We start from the raw sequence: 16563 nt of genomic DNA, 5'->3' as shown, positions 1-16563 counted from the left end.
CTCAGCACTGGCGTACTCTATACTCTGTTGTACTCGCTGGCCATAGTAGCTACTTTTGTCGCTGGCCATATTAGCCGCCGAGCATACATTTAATAATGTGCATTATAATTATCAAAATAATGGGCAAAGCACGATAAATTTATTATAAAAATATAGCCAAGGTTTAGGTTTTGAAATGTGTAATGAGAAAAGCCAAAATTATTTTGTTTTAATTTGAAAATCTTACTTAGTTGGAAGTGCCATGTCTCACTTTGACGTGTATATTTGGATGGTTATGGAGAACAATGAAGCACCAAACCACAAATAACAACAAAATAGAGAAATTTTTGTTACCAAACTTCAACAATAGCTGCAATAATTGGTTTTTATACATTATTGATGTTTATTAATGTTTAGAATATTTAATACGGGCGTTGTGGCCATATTACCTGCCTTTACCCTAATTCACAGTGTCAACGACACAGATTGTAACAAGAGAATGGAATATAGTATTCAAGTTAAATAATCGTCAATTATGGTGAAACGCAAAGACTTTAAAGGATAACTTTGCGCGTAAATGTATAGCTATTATAAAAAGCTTCATAAGCTAAAATTGAGAAACAGTAGAAGCTCATAGATACATTACTCGCAAATTAAAAATGTGCTAACATATATTGATATCTACAGGTAACAAAAACACAAAGCACATACCAGAACTAATTGTAATCGAATCGTTGATAATTATGTACAAATATGTACAAATACATTCCGTAGTCAGGTTTATGCAATGCTTAAATACTTATCTCTACTATAAAATAAATACCAAATTTCTTTTTTCGAACAATCCACATTGTTCAGTTTGTTCCAAGTTTTCTATATTTTTAATCGCCATCTTGCAAGTTCTTTATATTTTATTTGTTATATTTACGTGTTCAAGGCCCGGTTTCACCAACGCTGTTTAACTCTAAGCTCAGCTTAATTCATTCTTTGTCTCTTTCCAACCGTTACTTTGGAAAGAGACAAACGTGAATGAAACCAAGATTAAAGTTAAGCGACGTTCGGTGAAACCGGGCCTAAGTCTTTGATAGCTGATTGATTGGGCACGTGATTACGTGCAGTCCAAGTCAGGCATGTGAAGCTTCACGTGAAGCTGCAACGTCGGCAATCAGAGTAACGCGGTCGTGATGAAAATACAGTGGCTCGTGGAAATCCGTAGCTTAAGGGATCCTCCGTCCGTTCAATGTACAATTATACAGTTCAAATGAGAAAGACGGTCGAAGGTCTCGGCTAACCGACAACAGCGGACGAAACTCTGGTTTCCAGCACGAGTTAACCGTCAGAGACGGGAGTTCATGCGAGGTCAATATGGAAGCGCTCCTCGATTCATGACGTAAGCAGTTAAGCTTCTTGCGTGAAAGACGGTTCGCTAATCGAACCGCAAATTATATCTTTAACTATGTGCTATTATTTCTTACGTGAACAATAACAATAATTAGAGATGTCCTTTGGAAAAGCGTTGTCTCTTGACGTCGCAAGTTAATCACAGAGGAGGATTAACGTAGTTTCTTATGTAACAGATTATTACACAAAGATTGCAATTGCACACATAAATACTCTCAAACGTAGAGGAAAGGCTCCTAGTATGAGATAGCGGAGTTTCTGTTAAATTAATAGACATCACCGATTCCACCTTGGATCGATTGCCCTTGGAGCGAAAAGCCCTTGGAGCCTCTGTTTAGCGGAAAATTCATTGTTAGATCGTATAATCGGTGCGAAAAAAAATTTTAATTGAACTTGGGCGTTGAAAACTTGCTGTCTCACGTTAGAAGCCTATCTCATTATAGGGGACTTCCCTCTTTTTGTAACATGTTTCATTATATTTCTCGAAAGAGACATCGTAAACAGCATATCGTATGCATCCGCATACACGCGTCTACTCTTTGTCGTGTGACATCAATATCGACGTTCCGGGAATGTTCTCGAGACATTTCTTTTCCCAGAACGAAGTAAATTCATCCGCGTTTCTCACACACGACGGGGCAGTCTGATTCCCCAGCGAGAGATCTGCGAAAGACGCGACAAGACGGTGTCTTTCTGACGTCCAAAACGAAAGCACGCGCGAACATAGTCTTCGCGACAACAAGCCAGTCACCAGAGGCGAGCCTGCGCCATGCGAGTATTTGTCGTGCAAAAATTTGTCCTTTCAGACGACGTGTCGCTACTCACTTTTTCGATGCGCGGTACTTTTACAAATGGTCTCTTTTTTAATAAAATCGCCGCAAAACGCAACCGACGGTGAACCGTTTTGTGCTCCTGCGCAGAAAGAAACCGATCCACGCTGCGTCTCGAGGTACCTTGCGCTCACAAGATATTAAATACGACTCAGAATCACTTGCCTCCGTTTGGACGAATTAATTGGAAAATGAAATACTCTGCACTTACAATGATCCTTTGCAATTTTCATGAGGCAACGGCGTACAAGGAAATTGCTTCTGAATATTGATTCTACATTAAAGAGCTGTGGCGAGGAATTAAAAAAAGTGCATTCGCAGTATCGGCAGGAGTATCGCAGAAATGAATGCACGTGAACTATCTATACAGAACGCCGCGCCAAATTGACGTGTTTTATCTCTCATCAATTCCAATTAAAAAAAAATTCGACGTGTAAAATATTTAAATGTGCAAACATTGTACATGTTGCAACAGTTTCCATTACTCTTGCTATCCAGAAAGCGTTATATGTATATATGTACGTGTGCACCGAGTGCGTGTCAAATTTGCAGAAACCGGTGTGTGATCGCTCACGCAACATTTGCTCGGCAGCGCTACTTACCTCGGCTTTCTATGAATCGCCGATTGCACTCCAGGGAACTTAAATAATAAATCGCGGTCGATATTCCAGCTCGGCCGCGGACTCGCGTCCCTGGATTTACAACAAAGGGCACTTTAATCCGCCGCAGGAAATCCATACATAACGGGAGCATGTTCCCGCGGCCGCGAAATAAAACAATGACAACGATATCCTTTTGCAACGAACGAATCTACGAGGGTGAGCTTACACCGCGGTGATATTCATGCCGCGCGCGCGGACACACGATGAGAAGTTAGAGGGGAGGTTTGCCCCCCCCCCCCGCCCCCTTTTCAGGCCGCGCACCGCTTTGCTCTTTCGGTGTGCACGATGCTTTCACAATTGTTTTCCTAAATGAAAGCTCGAGAAAGTGCAACCGTCGTCGGTAGGTAGAGGAAAGGCGCGGGGATAGTCGGACACGGACGCGGGGAAGCGGGGTTTAAAAGGGCTTAGTTACACTGCATCTCATTGTTACTGTAGCCCGGTATCACCGGCGCTTCCTACCCGCTTCCTGGAACTTTATGCCCCTCATCGTGAAAGTTTGAAACTTACCCTCGACACGAGAGCTTTTTAACCCCGCCTACCTCACTCGAGCCAACGAATCGCGGCCGCTAATGGCGCAAAATCCTAGCGGATAATGCGCGATAGTGAAATTCGGACATTTGTGCGAGGTACCTACCCGAGTTTGTCGCCAAAGGATTTCTTTATGCACTGAATTCTCGCGGGGATCATCCCTTCTTTTATTTATGTTTCAACAACAACTTGATTTTGTTTCTCACAAAGACGTTTAAGTAATATAAAGTTACAATTTCAGAAGTATAGAGATATGAAGAAACATTAATTAATATTCCAGTTAAATAAAACAATGTCTCGACGTCTATATTAAATGTTTGCATAAATCATACTTGTTTGTTAAATCTTTGTTAAATCTCATACAAGAAATTATCCTTCGCTCTTTCTAGATAATAATTGTTCATTAGTTTATAATTAATATGAATAATTTTATTCGATACGCACCGGGAGAGAGGATTAAAAATAGACGATTATAAACTGCCCCGATGTCTCTGGTGAATTATTCACGATCCATTACAGTGTATCGAGTCGTTATTGACGACACCCGGAAATATGTTATACGTAATTAAAAGCTTTTCAATAATGCACTTCCGGAAACTATGAGAATTACCGTCGACCACGCGGTAAAAAGCTTTAATTCCAGATCGAACTCTACCAGGAACAATGCCATTTCCTGAATCGGGAATTGGGATTTCGTGGTCATAGGGGTCGAGGCGTGATATGACTTCCTAGTTCTACCGAGAGATCGGGCTTTATTTAGGTTCCGCCTGATAAATTTGGTCGTATACAAAGTGGACGTGTTCGGGATTCCCCAAGTGACTTTGTTTATATCATTCGAACAGATCCTTATCTCATAGGACCCCCAGAAACTGTAATTCTCGTTTTATCATCTTTTATTGTCGCTTATCGTATGCAAATTAAATTTTGCAGTATTTAAATAAGATTAAATAATCTATATTTTAAGAAATCAATGGGCTCGTCATTTTATGACTAATATTTTAATCAAAAATTTCTCCTATAGATTCATTTATCGTTCATTTTCAAGAAATCTGTTTTAGCAGGATAAGTTTATATTTTTATATTAATAATAAATAAAACTAAATATATTATTAAATTCGCAAAGAAAAATTAATGTAAAAATATTTCATTAAGAATTGTTGAAGAACAAAGTCAATAAAAGGATATGTAACAATATAATTCCTGTCGCCTTTGTCTTATTGTTTCAAGTAATGAAGAAATATAAATAAAATACTCGATAGCTCGACATACAGTGCACATTAAGATGAATAATTTTATTTAGAAAGTGTTGCGATTAAAGATGGATTTTCCGAACCGATTATTTGCTTCCAGGATTTATATGTTATAATATGTTAACAAATATTAATATATGACACAATTAATATTAATTACGTTACCAAACATATCAAAATAAAGTTCCATCCACTATCATATTTTGGTTAATATTGCAAACCGCATTGTAAACCGCTTCTCGTATTCGTTATTTAAACAATACGTATAATATTTATTTTGCAACATTTATGTTGTTTCTATATTGATTTTGCAAAATTTTGTTTTGTTATATTCAAACTCGCACATATTGTACAAATTTTAACTAAAATCATTATACGTATAAACATTTTTCTATATACAGATTACAATACCGAAATTTTATTGCGCGATCCTTCTTATCAAGTATGTGAGGATACAACACGACAGATAAAATGTTACATTGCTTGGTGACGTTGAATATTTAAATCGAATTTTCTAGCAGAATCAATGGTTAGTATAAAATATATTTTTAAATATATTTGTATTACAGTATTTATTGCAACAATCAAGGAATTAATATAAAATATTATATTCAAACTATAAAAAGAGAAACAAAATTAGTCGGATCATTAAATTTCCCATGCTACGACGACAGGGTGAGAAAATTCATGGTGTCGGTAGAAATCGTTATGGAATTCTTCCCGTAGCTCTGACATTAACGAGAAATTAATCACCGGCCATCGAGCGATTATCTAAAGCCTAACGATCGTTTCCAGCAAGGTGTAAAAATCGCTCAGCGAGCGCAGCTCTCAGGAGCGACATTCATTGATAATAATTGGATGAGCATCGCTGCATTATCGTCTTCCAATAACCGAGATGGCTCAGGAGGGGACACATCTACTGCCAACTTTCAGATATTCCGGAGTCAGCAGAGTCATTACAAACACTTCGCGAGACTCTTAAGAACGCAGTTTGCTCGTTGAGCCAAGTCCTCCGACTCCAATAGACGATATCTAAACGGCGCGTCGCGTCTCGCAATACGCATAACGTATTCCAAGTGACATCGTCGAATTACATGCGGCTCCGACAATATGGTTATTATGATTGGCGATTGCAGTAAGTCTCAATAGTTATGAAGCTCGGAGGAATGTTAGAGGGAACGTAATTCTTAGAAACGTAATTCTCTTCGTAAGGTTCTTCCCTTTCATTGGGGAATCAAGAAAACTATAAACATCTGTGATTTTATAATTGCGACACGCACTCTGTTGCTGTTTCATCAGGCCTTTTATACTACACGACGTATGTCGCTGTCGGATGCCGGACGTATCCGATGGTCCAAAGAAAAAATTCCTGTTTCGAAATCCCGACATCCCGACCATAAAAAAAGAAACTTTCTCATAGCACCATCAGCTACGTTCTAATATTCCACAGTGACATACGACGTATTGTGAAACAGTCCTAACAGGTCTTAAGAAACTAACGACTCTCATAGACTCTTTATATTCATGTCCGGTTATTATTAATCATATGTTAGAATACGCAAAAAGAGATTATGTAAGATTTTTGCGTAATAAACATGTCAAATTTGTGATCATTAATTATATAAATATCAATAACAATTAATTTATAAAATATTTTGAAGCATTGCAACGCTCCGCTACGTCATTTTACTTTGATCCCAAACAACCTACGATATATCAATCAATTGCTATTATCCTGACATTAATATAATAGAAAAATTGTGCACACTGCTGTTACTTTTCTGTTTGAGAGGGCATTCGTCGCACGCATCACAGCATCTGTGTTCTGCTTGATGGAATACAAATGCGACTTTTGGTTTCGAGGATATCCCTCAGCTCGGTACGATCATCCCAGGAAGATGCATTTTTCGATAAGGGAGATCAAGGAAATTGCGAGGGCCGTCGTGAAATCGACTAGTTTCAAGAACGTTTCATTTTCGTCTCGGTTCTTCCCTCGCGCTGACTGGAAATTTCGCGGGGATGACGCGGGCTGATTGGATTAACTTCCTGGAGGAGAGAAGCGCAACAACGATAACGTATAGCGCGTTGTCCTTTTAAATAAAGTTCTATAAACAAACCAAAAGGGAGGAGAGAGAGAGAGAGAGAGAGAGAGAGAGAGAGAGAGAAGCGTGTATCAGTTAAAATATTTTTAAAACTCCATAAAGCTACGCATAAAATTTCCATTGTCGTAATTTTATAATTCGAAAATGCATCTTTGGCAAATGCATTTGTCATTCTTGCATTAGCGCTTATCCAACTGATGCGGTAATAGAAGTACGTTATGCTTTCATCATACGTGCGTTTGGTGTCAATTTTATTTAGTGCGTAATACGCAGCAATGTAGTATAAACATTTTTTTTACGAAAAATCTGATGTTTTGTTCTACAATTTTACAGTGTTATTTACGACCCGGAATTGCTTCGGTGAGAGGTTTATTTCACGCGTTTTATGTTACATGTCAACTATATTTTATATGTAATTTTTTACTACTGGAAAAATAAATATAAATACTGCATAAACAAAATGTGGTGCTGTCTAAACTAAATTTCAGCGCAAATAAATATATCCAAAATAAAGCTATTTCTATCGTAATTCCCTAATTTATAACAGTACAAAATACTTATTCACCGTATCAAAAGAAATTATAAAAAGTTTTAGAATATAATATCAAGATACTGTCATTAATTCTTAAACGCGGAGATAATATTGGCTTTACTGCACAAAACACCTTTCGGCTAAAAATCCGTTAATCAATCAATTGCAGTTCTCATTTACTGTGATAATATAAATCTCAAAAATAACAATAAAGTTACTAGTGAGTTAAGATAAGGGCGATAAGCATCTTTGACAAATTTTTAATACGATTTTTAAAGGTGTTTTCACATAGATGGAAATGAACACATCAATTCATGTCGGTTACCGAGGTTTTTTTTTTGCTGTTGAGGTGTTAGGCAGAGTTGTAAAAGCGCAGATTGGTGTTTTAAAAACATACTACCCTCCCGTGTCAAAAAGGTATACATGCCATGGTTACGTCGCAATAAAGTTAACTCAACTTGTGTTCCATAATTGAAAAGAAAAATATATTAAGAAAACTGAATTTAATTTCATTTGATTTTTCCCGATAATGTTTGCAGCCTTCATTTGTATTTTCTTTGCTTGCTATTCCAAGCGCGGGAAATTAATTTTTGTACGGTTATCAACTACGACAACGTTAAGAGTACTAGCGGTTTGACGAGATTAAGGTAAGACCTCGGAGGTAACTATTCTTCGAAAAATCCATAGTAAGATCAATCATGCAGACCCTTTCAATCGACGCTTAGCGGAAATAAACGTAAGAGGCAGCTGCGATCGCGCAGTAAACATAAATGCATTGCAGACACAGGCTCCATTAGAAGAAGTGCCGTCGCTTGTAGAACCGATATTGAAGGGGACGTTGCTCGGGATTATCCTGTGATTCGCCCTGGAGCCGCTTCGCGCAGAGGATTCAAGCAACATTGGAAATTGTCACTTTATTCGAAGGAGGATCTTACGGGAGAGGCTAGTGTCCGACTATCTTTCAGCTCGCCTCGCCTCCTACGCCATACAATTGTTTCGAACGAGGAGCGAATGGCAGGAGAGTCGTGGAACGAGTACTCCATGAAGGGTTGCGAAAGAGCGCCGCCGGGGGTGAGTGAAGCGAGCACGGTGGGAACATAACGACTGCATTCAACCCGAGTACCTCGCAACGGTCCGCATTTTGCAACGACTTAACGAAACTTATATTGATATTTGAATGTCGAAACGCATCGGATGGCATTTCACAAATTGAGCCCGGAGAGGAGACCACGCACATAAGCATCATGAACAACGTCTAATGGTGGGTAACGTAAAAACGTATGTGCCGGCTATCTCGTCGAGAACAATGGCACCGCAATGCGTAATGGAAACATACGTGCAATGGAGAAAAATAAAATCTACTTCCTACCTTTCGTACCTTCAATGAAAATCATTTATTTTCATCTCGAGGTCGAACAACATTTGCGTATGTCTCGTTTTAAAGGACGTGACAATAATTTCATCTTTCTCCTGTAGAACGGAGATACGCAACGGGCGACCACGACGTCGAAGCTTGATCTACAAAAAGAAATAAAAAATCCCCCCCAAAAACCTAAAAAAAAAGGATTCGACTTTGCCTCGCTTCCACGTAGTGTTTTCTAGTTAATACGAAGAAGGCAAAAAATTATAAATTTAACTGCTGCGGCCCGCGGTATCACCTCAAATTTTACATGTGGCCCGCTTAAAAAATCTTGCTGCTGTTTCCCTGCTCTAAAAGGTACATTATTCAACTTCTTCCTTAAATTAGCTTTTGCAGCTAATTCTCTAATTTAGAATTGATCTCCTCTTGAAGAAATTTAATAATTCAACGCGTATAAATATTCAACGATGACGATAAATAGCACTACGTAAATAAATCCTATATTAAAATTCTGTTACAGCAAAATCTATATATAATTATATATTGCTTTAGTAAAAATATCTATGTTACGTCAGATTTATTATTCGCAGTTATTTAATAACTGCTTCACAATGAAGTTCTGATTAATTATAATGATTAATCTTTTCATCGCGACATTATTTGTGATAGACTTAAAGCGCGCAATTAGGTAAATGTGTGCGCAACGCGATAACAAAGTACAATTATAAATCTACGCTAAACCGGCGATACAATTTTTAATCGCGCGTAATTTATGGGTGAACATATACATGTTGAAATTGTAGAAGTTTTCCTTGGCTAACATCAATAAGCTAATACTGTAATTTAGAACTTACTGATAAAGTCAATGAAACGGTCATTGACATCGTTCAAACGGTATCGTAGCTTTTGTTATCATATTATTAAAAATCATGATAATTTATAACAATTTGCTCTCCGTAATAACAGATGAGTCTTCTATATATTATCTCTATATATTATCTCTCTTCATAAGCATATACTATCTCTCGTTGCGCAAGTATTGCAACTTAAATTATACCTGGGTAGTCGTTCATTTTGCAATGGAATTGTTAAATAAAAATTAGAATCCCTTATTTTAAATTTAATAAAACGTAGATCTTCATAACACGTTTAAACTTATTTTAACGAAAGAGTCACATTTCGAGACTCTGCGACCAATCATCACAGAAACTGCACTAGTATCGTCGCGATTCTTGTCTCTATTTCTAAGGAAACTCAATCAGTAATTTTTCATTAGCTTATTAACAAGAAGAATAAATACCATAAACACTAGTGAGTGTGATCGCAATTCAGACATCATTGAAAAGTCTGCGGACGAATGCAATCCAACTATAAACCATTTTGTACGTTCATACATTTGTCCTTCGCCGTGATGGAGACGATTTATATCTCCTTGGCTGAGAACAGTATCATTAGTTTATCACAGACAGTCAAGTAATCGTTAGACAAATCAACTTGCAAGCCCACGTGAAACGACTGCACTTGATTTTTCAATGACGCAACGTACTGAATAACTACAGACCTTGTAACACGTGCTGTAACGTATTTCTAACTAATGATACTGGTCTCTGCCAAGGAGATATAAATTGTCTCTATCACGGTGAAGGACAAACGTATGAACGTACAAGATGGTTGACAGGTGAATTGTATTATATTCGAGATTATGATTAATGTTCACGCCTACATTTTTAACGTCTGTATTTCATTTCGCTTTTATAATTTTTAATTTACGCCTATCCTTTATATATTGCAACTTTGTTAATTAACGTTTATTAAAAATATATTACACGATATTGATAAAATTTGCGAAACCACGCGTAAATGTTGCAATATTATGTAATCATGCGAAATATAATTTCTCAACACAAGTGCTAGCGTGTTAATTTTCAGTCTGTAAAATTGTTGAATTAAAAATTACCGTTAATTTAGAGGTCGTATTGATCGGTATTAAAAACTTACAATTGTTAAACGTGATATATTGGGACTTTAAGTTGTAATGAAAAAGCTTAATAGGCGCAGCTGCACGTCGCAATTTCTAATTTGCGCAAACATGCCTGAAATTCCTATCATTTTCCTATTCCGCTCACACGTATAAACGCGCGTGCAATATTGCACGCAATTAGAATTTTGGACAGCTACGCCCGGCCGATGTGTTTCGCGCAGCGCGCGTGATCGCTGAATAATGTAATTGAAAACTACCGACGAGTGGTCCATTTCGTTTAATCGGTTCATATAAATAAATCGCACGGAATACAGCGCGCCGATACTTCAGAATTGCGCGCGAGTATATAATTTTAGTCGTGACCATTAACGATTCAATCGAATAGTGATACTTATCGGCTTTACCCGAGAATTAATTAAACCGTTAAAAATTCATCGTCATCGATCGGACTTACGAAACGCGTTCAGGAATTTCGTCCAACCGCACGCTTTAGCATGGATGTTTGACAAATTAACATTTATTCTGGAATAACTGCTGACAGAGTTCCGTTACAGAACTCAATATCACCGATATAATTTAAAAGAATTTATTAATTATACCTCTCGCGACTGATAACTAGACCAGACGGTTCAAAGTTCATTAATTCAAGGTTTGATATAATCTATACCGCGTGCTTCCTCAATAAGAGATCTGTAATTCTTTTAAGAAATACAAAATCTCTCATTTGTGATTTATACCAACTTATTTAGTATTAACATTAATAAGATATAAATAAACCATTAACCATTGTATCACATTTGATAATAAATCTGATGTATTTTTATCATCGATTGTATTATATTATCATAAATTTTTACTAAACGAAAAAGAAACCTTCTTTATCAATATAACAAAACATATAAAAATGTAACAATTAAAAATCACATAGTTAAAATATATTTACACAAATATCACGTAAAATATGAGCTGAAAAATAAACTTATTTTTTTATAGAGACTTCTAGTAAACCAGACTCGATCAATACAAGTTCAAACAGATATCTATGCGATATGATAGTCGCCACGTGTTGTATATTGGAGCAATTGTGTATTTAGGATACATGTTAGATACTGATAGTGTTATCACAATTATCTATTCTCGCACTCTTTTGCAGGTTGTAGTGATATCACTTGTCAAGTATACATAGACGCACACATGCGCGAATAAACCGCAAAGCGCAAATAAATAGACATAGCACAAAACAAGAACAGATCACGAAAACAAGGACGGCGAATCGGTTAATGATAATGTTTCTTAATTTTTCCGAGTTTGGAAGTAATGTTTTGTAAAGTTTGCGAGATGTGCCTCGAGGACACCTTGTCCTTTGAACTAACCAAGCCAACCGATTCTGGATAGCGTCTGATCCGAACACGAGACTTGATAGTCTAACTCGGACGCGTACAGACGTGCGAAAGCTAGTCTAGTGTAAAAGACTTACAATTGGAATAAATCGGGCCGGTGCTAGACGAACTCTTATTCTTTCCTGACTCGCGATCCTACAATTTAAATGACATTTCCGGAATACGTAATTGACGAACTGAAAGGTATAGTATTCATAATCGCATCAAAACTAATTTTATAATTTACACCGAGCCAGATTATTAAGTCTGTCAGAAATATTACCTTAAAATATCATAGTATGATATTCAAATTTGGCATAAAAATATTTCTAATACCTATCTAATACCTATCTAATTCAATATTTATTTCCGCTATCATTTTGGATAATATCCAATAACATATTTTTTTATATACCTATTTTATACAAAATATTCAAAAAATATGGCATTATATGTCAAGAAATTTTTTTCTCTAGCTTTTAAAATAAAATATAGTTTCTATACTTGTTATTATTTCATAGTTTTATTATTACTCAATATTAAAATTATAACTTAAGAATCTTATACAATTGTTACAAAAATATACGAAATATTGGCGGACGTTACGCCATATGTCATATATCTTCTTTCACAGCAATGTGCAATATCAGATTAAATATTTTTTTATCTGAACGAAGAGTTGCTAGATATAGAGGATAAATGATTGCATCATGATAAAACTCTGTATCTTCATTGCCATGTCGATTACGCCAGCAAATAAAGGAACTTTAACCGAAACAGAGACTAATCACAGGCGAAAATGACTTGCACGGATGTTGTAATGTTCACTGTGCAATTTTATAATTACGTCAAATAACTTCCTAAACAGGGAAACAACGTGTTTAAATTGTGGGAAGACAAAATGTCGTCTGTTACATAAAGAGTCTAGAGATTGCGTGGTATATGGAATAAGAAACGTTTGCTTACTCATCATTTGCGTGCAAATAAGTAATTAATGTTACAGACTGCAATTTCCTTTCTTATGTTACTAATCAAGTATCAAATTGTATCTGTATCAGTAAGTTAAATATGCTTAAGCATATTTTATATAAATGTTTAAATATTTAAATTATTATTGTTATCGTTCTTAGATTAGTATCGTTATCGTTAAGTGGAAGAGCAATTTGGCCGTACATGATTTTCGATTAGAAAGATTACAGAAATATTTTAGATTATCTTCTTTTTCTCGTAATTTACTTTCGTAATTTGTCTTTTTTGCATTATATTACATCATGTTACATTTTTTCTTACATCATGTTACATCATATTACATTCTGAGTACGCAAACTGTTCATTAGTAGCATGCGTGCTTCACGCAATTACATATCAGAAATTCTCACGGTCGTCAACATGTTATAGACTTTTTTTATTACTTCTTTTATGTCGCGGCCCTAAATTTACTTAAATCATACTTTCGCGCAAATCATCATAAAATTAGAAATATCAAAATTATATCAACATTTTATTAACATCTGAGCTACAATACCTAACAGTACAGTGAAACAAATGGAGTAGAAAAATATTAGAGATATACGTTATCACAAAAGTAGTTACTGTATGGGAAATAAAAAAATTATACAAAAGGATTTTTATAATTTATGCAATTAGTAGATACAGTTTATACTCGAAGGCCAGTATCCATAGTCAGATTTTATATTCAAGACTGTCTCAAGATCATCTTTAGATACTCCGTAGCCAATGAGATGTTTCGTCCAGCATCTTTAGATAAATTCAAGACGGTCTTGAATATAAGACCCGACTATAAATATCGGCTTTACTTAGCCTAGCTAGTTGTAAAATCTAACAGAAGAATAAATATTTTAAGAAGACAATGACGAGAAGACAATAAGTTATGCACATGCGAGCAAAAATATAATAAGCAATTATTAAATGCTTCCAGCATTTGCCACTTTACTTATCAGTACGTTAATGAAGCATTGTTTCGCTTCATCTTTTCAATAAAAGAACAATGCGTATGTTGACGCAGAGTAAATCTCGCGAAGATTTTTTCCCCTTAAATATCACATATGAATTTCATATCCCGAGATAACGCTTATGATAGACGACCTTCGTGAATAATTCCACTATATTCTCGCCGTTCAGAAAAATTATTCAAGTTTAGGACGACGGGGCATTATGGACGACGAGGAATAATGCCTGAATTAATTTTGAAAATCGTACATTCTCAGAATCTGATGAATTTCATGCAGCATTCTTCGGAAATCTTTCATTCTTAATATTACAACATATTGCGTACCCACTGTCTGTAAGTGTGAGTGCACGCGCACGCGTACTTTTTTCCATCGGCGTTCGTCGGTTCTTAACGAAATAAACCCCTCTCTTGTCTCAATATCAGGATGATAAATACACTTCTAGCTGCACGTCGCGTTGCATTCAGTTCACGATCGTACGGGTGCTATCGTCTTACCATCGCCCTGTTATCTCGATTAGGTTAGTGCCTATTGTTTTATTGAAGCATAAATCGACGTAAGTCTCAGTTATTCAAGCCTCAGAATATATCGGGAAGATTAATGGTATAAATGGTGACCAAGCAACTCATTAGATGTCGTGTTCGTGACGGTTGTTATTAGCAGTGTCGAACGAAACCATACGGAGACCCGCAATTTCATTCGAGAGTATAAAAGAGTATGGAAGACTGATGTAGATATAAAGCTTGTCACTTCTGTTCTGCGTATATCAGTTCGCAGCTGGCTTTACGAAACGGTGCAGTGAAGTGAGCATTTAAGTGAAATAAACGACTAAAGTTGAAAAGGAGCAAGTTACAGGTCTGTGGGTCGATTATTATTGATTAACACTCTGACCTATTGAAATTAATATTCAGCTAGAAACTATTGGTACAAATTTTAAATAAAACCTTATGAAACATTGTAACATTATGGTGAACTGTCTGATATACTATATAAGGTAGTGTGATCAAATATGTGGTACGTGATCCAAATTCGGATAAAAATTTGTGGTGTCATTAATAAGCAACATTTTTAAACAGTTTACTTAAATTTTGTCTTTCGTACGTTAATAACTTTGTTCTATATTGTCTCTATTATAAAAAGCATCTTTTATTTTTGCTCAGCTAAAAAAGACAGTAAAGCGTGTAAGTGACGATAAATGTAACGGCTTGGTCGAAGCATCTTTCGAAAGTGAGAAGTCTCACTATTTTTGCTTTTAATTCACTGCAAGTATTTTTACGAAATTTTACAGAAAGTCGCGAGAAGATAAAAAATTTCAAATTTTCAAATCTTCTGATTCTGTTTAATGCGAAACAAACGCGGTTGATGCTGAAATTTCATATTTGTTAGACATATAGTAAACGCCCACTATTTGCTGCAAACGGACCAAGGCCCAAATGCGAATCAGCCGCTTTATTTATGTCTTAAAAATAGTGAAGTACTAAACATCCAGCTACTTTTTTGTGTAAATTCTTGTCTGTCAAGTATTTGAAGACCAAAATATTCCGCTACTGACCTATCATATCATGTATATGATACAATATCAAACTTGGTCTCCATGTGGACCAGATTCAGGGGTACAATTAAATTTGCCTCCTTTTCGAAAAAAAACTAGTTAAATTATCTCTTTCAAATTTTACAAGAGACATTATTAGCATTGTGACATTGAACAAATTTTACTGTTAGCAACAAAAGAAAGGGTTTGTAAAATGTAATCGAAATTTAATCACCCTATTTTATTATACGTTAATAAAATACGAGATTAACTTTTATTTATAAGTTTTACACACATACATTGCATTGTATACGTATAAAACATATAAATAAAAGAGTCTTGATAAATCCCATAGTACGTAATTTAATATACCATAATTTAGGAAACCGTATTTTTATAAATGTGCTATATCAGTGGAGGATGTTAAGTTCGTACCGTGTAATTGCATGCATTCCGTTCTTGAGAGAAGAAGAATTTAAGAATTTAAGAATTGCAAACATTACGTAACGCGCGGATACAAGTTCTCGGATAACGCTTGTCCATTCTATAAATAAATATTTTAGAGCCGGATAAATGGTGTTCCATATTCAAATAATCTCGTATTTTATAAAATATAATAACATAAAAATTAAATCTATACCTCTATATATAAATCAAATACCTCTCGTACACAAATAACCACTTCTCCTTTTACATTAAAGGAGATAGATCATAACAAATGCCATTTCAATCTCTCAATGCAATAAAAATTGTTATATTTTTGAGATTAACAACCCAGCTGAAGATAATCAATTTGATGTCGATGCGGCGATAAGTAATTGATGTCAATTATTGGTCGATATTTTTGTCATCTTCGATCTTATCACGATTCTTTTCAATGGGGAAATATTTCTATACAATTCTATTGTCTTTCGGTTAATTCTACATCGAATCAATGGAAAGTATAGCATGTATTCGATGTAGAGAAAGAGAGGGGGGGGGGAGAGAGAGAGAGAGAGAGAGAGAGAGAGAGAGAGAGAGAGAGAGAGAGAGAGAGAGAGAGAGAGAGAGAGAGAGAG

General features: G+C 35.8%; 2 protein-coding genes across 6 annotated transcripts in view; one reads left to right on the top strand and one right to left on the bottom strand.

Moving 5' to 3' along the window:
- Window positions 1-16563, bottom strand: part of LOC105562271 (basement membrane-specific heparan sulfate proteoglycan core protein-like) — a 216215-nt gene that overhangs the window by 151163 nt on the left and 48489 nt on the right. The window lies entirely within an intron of this gene.
- Window positions 14425-16563, top strand: part of LOC105562270 — a 10029-nt gene continuing 7890 nt past the window's right edge. The window contains exon 1 of one of the 2 annotated variants that reach the window (XM_012012985.1): window positions 14425-14494. The gene's annotated coding sequence lies outside the window, so the exon portion shown is untranslated. Of the gene's footprint in view, window positions 14495-14610; window positions 14830-16563 lie in introns of those variants that run through there. The other variant, XM_012012986.1, reaches the window with a different exon arrangement.

This window comes from Vollenhovia emeryi, unplaced genomic scaffold, assembly GCF_000949405.1.
Source record: "Vollenhovia emeryi isolate VEMERY1.0 unplaced genomic scaffold, V.emery_V1.0 DF939192.1, whole genome shotgun sequence".
In the NCBI taxonomy this organism is placed as follows: domain Eukaryota; kingdom Metazoa; phylum Arthropoda; class Insecta; order Hymenoptera; family Formicidae; genus Vollenhovia; species Vollenhovia emeryi.
Note: the sequence above shows the minus strand (reverse complement) of the source record. Positions and strands in the feature narration are given on the sequence as shown.